Below are 12,313 nucleotides of genomic sequence, written 5' to 3'. Positions count from 1 at the left end.
AAGGGCATTAATAAAGGTTGGCATAATGTGTAAGGTGCATTATGTTTATAAGGACATTAATAATGTGTGTCATTTGTGTAAGGGGCATTACTGTGTGGTATTATGTGTATAGGCATTTCTAATGTGTGGCATTATGTGTATAAGGTGCTCTACTGTGTTGTGTAACAAATAGAAAGGGCACTACTGTGTGGTCTAATGTGAATACAGTGCAATATAGTGTGATGTAATGTGAATAAGGGGCACTACTGTTAGGAGTAATGTATATAAGGTAAAGTGGTACTACTTTATGATGTAATGTGAATTAGGGACACAATCGCATGATAAAATGTGAATAAAGTTTCACTACTGTGTGGCGGAATTTGAATTGGGGATACTTTTTGTGGCCATGCCCCTTCACAGTGAGAACACACCCCTTTTTGGGCTGTGTGCCGAATGTGCACACTGTTCCTATTTAAAATATAGAGGGTAGGAGCACCAAAAAGAGGACTCCTATGGGTGAGGGGTGATGGTGCTGGGAAAGGGGTCAGAGGCGGAACTAGATGCGGTGATAGGGGGCATCAACCAAAACCTTGCCTAGGGCATCATACTGGTTAGGGTCGGCTCTGCCTATATCATTTGTCTTATGTAACTGATATATTTTAGCTTTGTGAATTGCTGATTGTACAGTGTTGCAAAATCTGTAGCACCTCAAATTGATGATGATAATTATGACAATAATATTGTTGAACTTATCTTAATGTTTTAAAAAACTTAAATGTTAAAAAATAAAACTTTATTGTATATATTGAATTTATGAAATACCACTATGAGTTAAGTGAGTAACATTGATGATCTTGTTTCAATGGCACCTGTCAAGGGGTGGGATATATTAGGCAGCAAGAGAACACTCAGTTATTGAATTTGATGTTTTGGAAGGAGGAAAAATGGACCTTTGACAAGGACCATATTGATGATTGAGTCAGAACATCTCCAAATTGGCAGATCTTGTGGAGTGTTTCCGGTATGCAGTGAATAGTGTCTACCAAAAGTGGTTCAAGGAAGGACAACTGGTGAACCAATGACAGGGTCCTGGGCACCCAAGGCTAATTGATGCTCGTGGTGAGTGAAGGACTAGCCCCTCTTTTTCTATTCCACCAAAGGGCTACTCTAGCACAAGTTGCTGAAAAAGAAAGCTGGCTATGATAGAAAGGTTAGGGAAAAAAATATCCTAGCAATAGACTAGCAAAAAATACATACATCCTACATAATAATAGGAATGCAGAGATCATGGATACATACATTTTAAATGGATGGTAAGTCACCGCCAGGTATCTCTGCCCTGTTAGTCCTACTGTACTTGATAATAGCCCCTATTTTGGGTCATACATTTTTGTTTCTAAATTTAGATTCACTCATGTAGAGGTACCCCAAGAACCTTCAATATGGCACTACAAGGATCAGCATACCCTTCAACTACTGTTTCCATCCATGCCTCTCAGAGATGCCTTGTTGTGGCTGGTGGCTTTACCATATGTTTGCAAATGTATGTAACTGAGATGCCTGCGTTGCTATTATAATGTTTCACCTCTTCACAATTCACTTCCAAAGAAATTACATTTTTGTCCAACATACTGTAGAGTTAAACATGGTCATGCAGCCTCCCCTGTGAAGCAGTGTATACAGTATTTTGAAATAGATTAAGATGTACACCTAAGTGGGATTCAGAAGTAGCCAGAAATTCTTGTGTAAGTCATAAGTCTACTTTCAAACATCAGAGAATCATAATTTAACCTTGAAATGCACAGAGCATAAATTTCCTATGTGTAGACATGAAACATCGCTAAATGGTTATATGGGCCTATACTTGATTTAAATATATTTGCAATTAACCAGTCTTTAAACTTGACATGTATTAAAGGCCTAACTTCACAGATGAGAATTATACAGTATGTAGATCTCCATTCATGTAACAGTTCTGAAAAATTCTATTCCTCAGATAGGAATATATATATAAAAACACTTTTTGGATCTTTGTAATCACAGTAGTTGAATGGCCACGGTGGGGGAGATTGGGGTGGTATTCAACTCAACGCAAGGTATTGTAGGAGCATTGCGTGATGACACACTGTGGATGATACAGGTAACAAACATCACTTATTGTATTTTGTGAGAGCAAAAATAAATTGTGTTTTACTGTAATACCAGAAAATCTGGAAAGTTTATCCTTGGGCTGAATTAAATCGCCCCCTAGGTCTAGTTAAGTATAAAAGATTTTCCATGGCAGTATCCAAAGCTGCAGCATGGTGAGAGAGTAGGCAAAATGGACAAAGAAGAAGTCATAGTTTACACTCCTGTATGAACTGGTCCTCCCTTACCATTGGGAATCCATGATCAATGTACCATTCCAACAAACTTTGCTATGCCATTATTTATATACGCTATCTACATGACTTGGTTTGATTTTCTGCCAAATTTTAGGGGATTTTATCCTAATTTGTTTTTGCATTTGACCCAGTAAATCCCAATGTCTGCAGGTTTAGTGCATGGGCATAGAGTTACCACTTTCACGAGGTATTATTACAAAGAAAGTTTTATTATTTAGGGTCCTCCTGCTTCATTTTACTTAATGCGTTACAGTTTAAATTCAGTTGGTCATGAACATATTCTACTGAACCTTAAAAAATAATTTTGTTGTATGGCTAATTATTACTGCTATGACATGGCTAGTTACTATTGTTGTAGGTGGCACAGATGGTGTAATGGTTAGCACTACTGCCTCACAGCACTGAGGTCATGGGTTAAATTCCCACCATGGCCCTTACTGTGGGGAGTTTGTACGTTCTCCCAATTCTTGCGTGGGTATCCTCCGGGTATTCTGTTTTCCTCCCGCAATCAAAAAATATGCTAGTAGGTTAATTAAATTCCAACAAAAAAATTAACCCTTGCATAAATGTGTTTACGTGTACATATGGTAGAGAAAATATATTGTAAACTCCACTGGGGCAGGGACCGATGTGAATGGCCAAATATTCTCTGTAAAACGACGCGGAATATGTGTGCGCTACAGTATATAAATAACTGGTAATAGTAACAATGATATTGTTATGCTTGATTACCACTTTCTTCCCCCCAGCAATATCCATCTCATTAAGTTGATTAGCAGTGTTTCACCACTGTGAATATAGAATAACACTCAGTAGTGACCATTTCCATGTGTATATAATTTATGTATCTACTTATTACCGGTTATTTATACCACATATATATATATACACACACACACACACACACACACACACACACACACACACACTTAATTTTTGTTGGGAGCCAATTAACCTATCAGTATATTTTTATATTATGGGGGAAACAGAGTACACAGAGGAAACCCACGCATGCACGGGGAGAATATACAAACTCCACACAGTTAAGGCCACGGTGGGAATCAAACTCACGACCTTAGTGCTGTGAGACAGTTACGCTAACCATTACGCCATCTGCACTTTTACTGGAAAACACTGTAACATAGTATTTTGTATGCAGATACAGCCACACACAGAATATAAGCATGCAACATATCATGTTAATCAGCAGAGTCTGCTTGTGAAACTTATTCACACAGTGATGTAAATAAGACTAATTTTTGGCAAAAAAAAGACACCCGATGTTAGCAGAGCAGCACGAGAACTACTCACACCAGGCATCTCGCGGTGCATGGCGTATTGAGGCTAGATGTGTGAGGACACATCTATACAATTGTACATATCTTGACAAAAACCATGGGGAACAATAAGCAAAAATAAAAATAAATGTTCCTATGCATAAATGAATGTTTCAGGAAATTAACAATTTTAGGCCCGTAGACCTAATGATGAATGAACATTAAACATGCTCGCCCCTCGGTCCCCAGGATCACAAAGTAATAGGAGGATCGCCCTCCAAGATGCATAAGAGAAACAAGGAGGTATTGCGCAGAGAATTACTAATATCGGTTTGTATGGCTGATAACAGGGTCGCTATGGCTCTTTCCCACATCTTGAAGAGCCTCTCAGTTCTGGCCTCCTTCTCCAGCGTAACCACCACCCACTCCATATGGAAAAAATAAAATAATTTTGTTTTAAGAAGGGACATATTTGGGGTGTAATACATACTTGCCTACTCTCCCGGAATGGCCGGGAGGCTCCCGAAAATCCCTCCCGGCCCCCTGGAAGGCACGTCTCCCGATTTCTGGGGTCCCCCCTGCCCAGCCACCCACTTAGCAAGTTAAGTTGGCGGTCTGGGCAGTCGATGATGCTATTCTTGTTGAATCGCATCATCATAGCCATGCCCCCTGCAGTATAATGCTGGTAATAGCATCATTACACAGCGGGGACATGTGTTAAATGGCGTGATACATCAGCCACGCCCCATCCCACCTATGCCCCGCCCCCGCTCCACCTCTGCCCCGCCCCCTCTGCTCATCAATACCCTGCCCCGGCCCCTGCTGAACCGATCTGACTGCTCTCTCCCGGAGAGAGCAGTCATAAAGTCGGTAAGTACGGTGTAATATCGATTTGTAAGCACCCGCACTGACCATTTGCCTCCCTTTGAAATCCTAAGATTTTGTGGCAGAATGTCAAACAGTGCCCATTCTCGTGTCAGGTGCATCTATTTTACCAAGTGTTCCTGAGAATAATTATGGTCTTGTAGCCAAAATCTGCAAACTAATGGCCAGGACCCTAGACAATGGAGTAGGTCAGCTTGGGGCAAACCACATTTAAAGCTGGTATGAGTTGTTGAGAGCCCAATGAGGAACGTCCTATGTTTATCATATACTGTAAATATGATGTGTAGTACGTTAATGAACATCTCCGTTTACCTAGTAGATGAGACTAGCTGACAGGGCCTACTATGAGCCCAGAACAAATCATTTGTCTGCAAGTCTGGAAGCTGTGAGATCCAGGTGGAATTGCTTATAGGGGGGGAATATTTTTTTTTAAATAAAATACTTTTTCTATAGTTGTGTGTGCTGTCTATTTCATGTTACCTCCTTACCCACCAAAAAGAGCCTCTGTGCAATTTTACTGGTTGGATAAAGGAGGTGGAGATGCAGGAATTTTTTGTAGACACTGGGGGAGCCATCCCGGAAGCCAGCTGACCTAGGGCTGGTGGAAGCGCACTGCTGGTCTCCAATTTATGGTTCCACTAGTCCTGACTGATCAAGTCTAGTGCTGGTAAAGAAAAAAAAAGGCGACCCCACAAACTTTTTATTGTATTGTTTAGAAAGCCGGTGAGTATGACATTCACACAGATAAGTCTGAAAGTAATGACTAAATGTGGGTTATGGGACATAATAAAAATATAACATCAGTTAGTACATAATAGATTGTATAATATACTAATTTATAATTGAGTCTGTCTCTGATAAAGAGTCAGGCTTAGTACAGTGATGACCTCTGCAGTATTCCGCACTGTAAGTAGTTGAATCTAGATGTGACTTTGACTTGCATGACAATAACCTCACACTGTAGGAAGCGGCAGCTGTGTGCACCGCCTGTCTTGTACACTGCCTGAAAACATTACTATTCATTAAAATAACCTTCACTACAAAGTAACACCCAGGCTGTAAACAGTCTTCTTGTATTTTAGAGAACATGCTGCCCAAAAAAAAGGGAGGAAACGTCCGTCTTTGCAAAGTAATTTGTGGCGTTGAAGATTATTGTTTTTCATCATGGTGACCCTGACTTGGCTGGCTGGGTGCATATACAGATTAAGATGAATGCAGTTATTCCTTGGCTGAGGTCTGCCTCTTTCAGGGCACATTCTCCCTAATGACATGATTGATAGGCTGTACCAAATACAGAGAGGAACTCATTAATCATGGCACTGACTGAATCCAATCATCTGCTTCACCTGCAAAGTGATGGACAGGAAAGGATACAATTCGGGTGATACACTCCTTTGTCAGAGGGCCCTCAACTTTTTCAATGTCATCCTCACACACACACAAAATCTTCCAATAAAATAATGCGGCTTGTACCTGCCACGGAAAGAATAGCCTGAAATTGTCCTCCTAATGCCATAGGAAGAACCGTTTACAGCAGCCTGTAATTATAGAGTACAGTACATAATATAAGACAGAGTTCAGGTTTATAGAGCTGCAAAGGTATGATTACAGTTCATATGATTTTCTATAAACGCTGTAGGAAATGCTGAAAGTGTAAAAACAAAGTTTCACAGTGCATCTAGACGCACCGTAATGTAATGCTGACAAAATAAATGATGTGCTACTGTAGAGCTCTGATTATGTCATTATTTTTGGATTAACTTTATAAACACGGAAAGACCACTCATGTTGAAGTCTGTGAAGCATACTTACAATTATTACACTATAATAAGCATTAGCCTGGGATTTCCAACACAAGTTATAAATACAGTACTTCAGTGTTTATTGGCACTGTCGTCCCAAACACCTGTTTCTCAGCATTCACAATGTATTTCTAGATATGTACAAGGATGCATTGTTACATATCGTACATATAGGGGCATAGCCAGAGCTTTGTGGCCTCATAGCGACATTCTGAAGGGGCCTCCGTCCCAATGCGCCTAGAGAGACACCTCTCCGCAGCAGTTAAGTTTATGCCCCATAGTAGTGCCCTAGTTCATTTTATGAACCATCGTGGTGCTCTAGTTCATATTATGGGGGTCATGCCGACCCGATCGCTCGCTGCAGTGTGTCGCTGCGCAGCGATCGGGTCGGAACTGCGTGTGCACCGGCGCATGGCAGCTTTCGTTACCGATCATTCGACTCTGAGACAGAGGCGGTCGCTAGGTGGGAGGGGGCTGAACGGCGGCATTAAGCCTTAGGGGGAGCGGTCCGGCCAACGCAGGCGTGGCCGGACCATTGAGGGGGGCGGGCCGCGGTGGCTGCGTGACGTGTCACGCAGCCGCTGTGGCCAGTGGGAGCGACGAGCAACTCCCGGCCAGCCGCAGGAGCTGCGCTTTCCGGGAGTTACTCCTCAAATACAAAGGCTTTTGTATTTGTGCGGGGGGGCCAGCACTGACATGCGGGGCGGACTAGCCCTGTGCTGGACGTCCCCCCGCATGTCTGAGTTAACGATCGTAGCTGTGCTAAATTTAGCACAGCTACGATCAACTCGGAATGACCCCCTATGTCACATTGTAGAGCTGCCAGTACACATTATGCAACACAGTACCCCCAATTCATATCATGACACACAGTGTTTCCAGTTCATATTATGCCACATTACAGTGCCCCTCATTCATATTATGCCACATTATAGCACCTCCACTTTATATTGTGCCACATTACAGTGTCTCAGTTCATATTATGTAACATTATAATGCGTCCGAGTTCATTTTATACCACATTACAGTGAGCAGGTCCAGGGGCGTAACTATTGTAGGCCCCAAGGCAAAAGTTTGTATATGTTCCAGCCAATGTTGAAAAATATATATAGCACGTGTAACTTTGACAGGGAAGGTAACCCCTCTCAGCTGCACCTATGGTAGCTACGCCCTTGCGTACATAGGTACTATTTTATCATCTGAAAATAATTTAGATATAGAGTATAATTAATATACATGTATACCTTAGAAACCTCAAAAAGCTGACACTTGCTAGCTATAGTAAGTCACAGAAGAAAATAAATGTCATGTTTGTGCTCCTCCTCTTCCTGTCTGTCAGGTGACATTTTCTGGATTCAATACCTCTGTGGGAGCTTACACTTAGGGGGGAATTCAATTGTTGTGCACACCCACTCTCCCATCTAAAGTGATGTGAGATCGTGGGGCGCAATTTAATAATGCAAAGATGATATTTATAAGTTATAAATATCTTCTTTATATTATTCAAATCATTTTTATAGTTAAAGCATTGGAGTATAATGGAGTATGACAGGTAAGGCTCTGCCTCCCCTAGCCACATGTCATTGGCTTACACCCTTGTGATAAGCAAAATTATGTGTTTTATGTATGCATTTTTTTATATTTTTATTTTTGTATTGAGCAGTTTTAAGTACAGGTTGAGTATACCATATCCAAATATTCCAAAATACGGATTTTTTTTTGTGAGACTGAGATAGTGAAACCTTTGTTTTCTGATTGCTCAATGTACACAAACTTTGTTTAATACACAAAGTTATAAAAAAATATTGTATTAAATGAACTTCAGGTTGTGTGTATAAGGTGTATATGAAACAGGGGGTAACTCAGACCTAATCATAGATGTGTGGAAAAACGCACATCTATGATCAAATTCTTTAACATGAGGGGGGGACCCACCGAGCACAGGGCAAAACCCGCCCCGCATGCTGGGTCCTGCTGCCCCCCTGCAGACATGGAAAGCATTGCACGGCAGCGATGCTTTCGCATGTTTCAAGTAGCCCTCTGCCTACACAGCTTAGATGTGACCCACCACAGCAACTTTGATGTACGGACCGCACCCCGTAAACAGAGCATCGACGCCCCATTCCCGCCCCCCTACAGGTCTTAAACTGCGTTCTCCAGAGAATGCAGTTTAGGACCTTGCACATGCACATATCAGCATGTGCAGATTTGCAAAGATCGCTTCATAGTGATTTTCGCACATCAGCGACAGGGTCTGAATTAGGCCCATAAATGTATTCTGTGCTTAGACTTGGGTCCCATCGTCATGATATCTCATTATGGTATACAATTATTCCAAAATACGGAAAAATCTGATATACAAAATACTTCTGGTCCCAAGCATTTTGGATATGGGATACTCCACCTGTACTACACTATGAGAGGCCTTCTGCCATTGTCTGGTGTGTTTGGGCTCTAATTTCATAAAAATTGAGGCAGAGGGGGAAGAGAGTTCCTATGTCATCACCACATGTGAATTAGAAGGAGTTCTTAGGGTTGGGATTTCAGATAACAAATGAAAGTTTTCTCTAAAGTAGGAAAAATATTGTTGGAGTTGACCTTTAAAGTAAACATAGAAACATAGAATTTGACAGCAGATAAGAACCACTTGGCCCATCTAGTCTGCCCTTTTTTTTTATCCTTTAGGTAATCTCACCCTTTTTTAACCTTAATTCTTTGTTAGGATATTCATATGCCTATCCCAAGCATGTTTAAATTGCTCTACAGTCTTAGCCTCTACCACCTCTGATGGGAGGCTATTCCACTTATCCACTACCCTTTCTGTGAAGTAATTTTTCCTTAAATTTTCCCTGAACCTGCCTCCCTCCAGTTTCAGTGTATGTCCTTGAGTTCTAATACTTCTCTTCCTTTGAAGAATGTTTCCCTCCTGAACTTTGTTAAAACCTTTGGTATATTTGAAAGTTTCTATCATGTCCCCCCTTTCCCTTCTCTCCTCCAAACTATACAAGTTAAGATCTTTTAGCCTTTCCGGGTACGTTTTGTGATGTAAGCCATGCATGATTTTAGTTGCCCTTCTTTGTACACTCTCTAATGTATTTATATCCTTCTGGAGATATGGTCTCCAGAACTGGACACAGTGTTCCAGATGAGGCCATACCAATGACCTATACAGTGGCATTATTACTTATTTTTTCTTGCTACTGATTCCTCTCCCTATGCAACCAAACATCTGACTTGCCCTTTTCATTGCTTTGTTGCATTGCTTTCCTGCCTTTAAGTCACTTGAAATAGTGACTCCTAAATCCCTTTCCTCCTCAATAGTTTCCATTATAGTACCCTTGATACTATATTTAGCCTTTGGGTTTTTGAGACCCAAGTGCATGATTTTGCATTTTTTAGCATTAAACTGTAGATGCCACGTTCTTGACCATTTCTCAAGCCTAGCTAGGTCATCAATCATTTGTTTTACCCCTCCTGGTGTGTCTACCCTATTGCATATCTTTGTATCATCTGCAAAAAGGCATACTTTCCCTTCAATACCATTTGCAATGTCACCAACAAAGATATTAAAGAGAACTGGTCAGTGTACAGATCCCTGGGATACTCCACTGGTAACAGTTCCCTCCATAGATTGCACTCCATTTACTACAACTGTCTTTTTCTTATCCTGCAACAGGTTCTTATCCATTTAACTGTTTTATAATCCACCCCCACGCTTTCAAGTTTATTTAGCAGTCTGCGATGTGGGTCAGTGTCAAATGCCTTACTAAAGTCTAGATATGCTACACACTACACCAGTGTGTAAACACACTACACCAGTGATTCCCAGACTGAGTCCTGCTGCACCCTGGTGTGCTCGGGGTATTTACAGGGTTGTCCTGGGTTGATGGCCCAGGACCAATTCAAATTATTTAAGGTCAATGTGATAAGCAAAAAAAGTGCTTGTAGCATTAAATCTTAAAATATATGTATTTACTGAAGCAAATCACCACATAACAGACCGTAAGGATGACATGTAAACAAAAGTTACTTAATGTAATATCATTTTTCTGAATTTTTTTAATAAGAAGCTTTTGGCCTAGGGGAACTGTGAAAACAATTTGAATACTCTAGGGCACGTCTTCATTTTCACAGGATACTACTACAGTAAAAGTAATGCATAGTGAATCTTAAAGAGCTTAGAAAGGGTGGAGATTAAACAAATACACAATGGAAACCTTTAAAACTATCATCCAGGTCCCTATCTCCCACTTTGATTTCTGTAACCTAATCTTCTATTCTGTCTGTGTTTTGCTTCCTACTCTAGCAATCACTCCACTGGCTCACTATACTATACAAAATCAAATTCATGCTCCTCTACTCACTTACAAAGTCCTAAATCACTCTACCCCCTCCCTATAGACAGACACTCCCTCCTGCCCATTCTGTACTGCCAATGACTACCTACCCTCCCTGATCACATGCCCCTAACCTCTGGAATGCACTCCCATGCTCAATCAGACTTTTACCTAACCTCCCAGGTCATGCTTTGAGTATTTCTGTCTGTGGAACCAGGCGGGATATTTACTTATAAAAAAAAAAAAAAAAGACTAACTCACCTATGCATGATTTAAAGAAATACACAAAACAGGACTTGTTAGTGGTACTTGAGGTCTGGAGTTGAGAATCACTGATTCCTCCTTCTTCTAGCCTCTATCTGTAGCGTAGCTTCCCTCTCCCTCTTTGTGTCCTCCTATTTTCCCCCTTAAAATAAGATTTATCATCAGTACTGTCTTCATCATGTAATTATTGGTTTTGTGTTATATAATTATGTTAATCTGTCAGTTTCTAAACTAGTTTGTAATTTTTCAGTTTACTTTTATGGTTTGTTGTATGCTTTCTCTTTGTATAGTGCTATGGTACGCTTGTGGCTTCACATATATAATCGATAATAAAATAATAATAATGATTATAACTAACAACCAATTTAACTGAAGAATTGAGGTTACTAGTTAGAACTTTATCACTTTATTTATACTTATGACCCTAGGATGTTATAAGTTAGTTTGGCTTGTTCGTAAAAATGCGTTCTCTTCTTTCAAACAAGGTACAGTACAGTATTTTCTGTCTTCCTTCAGCTGTGAAATACAGACTTCCCCCCTACCTGCACCATAATAGGAGGTAGATGACTGGATGTAGAAGCACCTATGCCAATGATCTTTTGTCTATCTTCAGGCCTAGTCCACCAGTTGAGGATGACTGGATAACCAACACACTGATTTACATTAGAGATGTGCCGGTTCAGATTTACTTGCTATTACTCGGATCTCATAAATGGCATGCTATTGGCTATCGTCCCTCACGTGTTTTGGATAGCCAATAAGATAAAGCCAGATAAATCCGAAATTGCGCTAGTTTGGTGAAAAGAACCGAGTAAATCTGAACCTGTACATCTCTAATTTAAATATGATTTAATTATCCCCAATTTATGCTGTGTCTGTAGGAAGATAAATGTATTGGACTGAGCTGTTGAACTGTACTGCTTAGCAGAATACCAGGGATGTTTCTTCGCTATTCTCCTTCTAAATTCTGACCTTCCACTTCATTGCATTGCCTACTGCTATATCAATCCCCCGGGCCAGAAGCAGAAGACCTGTAATAGAGATGATTGTGGAGTTCCAGTGCTACACACTCACCAAAATGAATCTCTCAGTAAGCAAAGTTGTTAACGCATCTAAAGAAAAGTAATGCAGCTTTGGTGGGGCAAGTTATCTTTTAGGTTAAACTTTGTTTCTTTTTAAGGGGTCTATTTACTTAGCCTTGGGTGTAGATAAAGTGGACAGAGATAAAGTACCAACCAACCAACCAACCAACCAACCAACCAACCAACCAACCAGCTCCTGTCATTTTTCAAACCCAGCCTGTGACATGGCAGTTACAGGCTGATTGGCTGGTACTTTAAATCCAACTAACTAGCATAATCAAATATTAAATGCATATTATCTTC

General features: G+C 40.6%; 1 protein-coding gene across 1 annotated transcript in view; it reads left to right on the top strand.

Moving 5' to 3' along the window:
• Positions 1-12,313, top strand: part of KIAA0825 (KIAA0825 ortholog) — a 712,480-nt gene that overhangs the window by 361,911 nt on the left and 338,256 nt on the right. The gene's annotated exons all lie outside the window — the stretch shown is intronic.

The sequence above is a fragment of the Pseudophryne corroboree genome, chromosome 1, assembly GCF_028390025.1.
Source record: "Pseudophryne corroboree isolate aPseCor3 chromosome 1, aPseCor3.hap2, whole genome shotgun sequence".
NCBI classification, from domain to species: Eukaryota; Metazoa; Chordata; class Amphibia; order Anura; family Myobatrachidae; genus Pseudophryne; species Pseudophryne corroboree.
The sequence above is the reverse complement of the archived record's forward strand: the minus strand, read 5'-3'. Positions and strand labels throughout refer to the sequence as shown.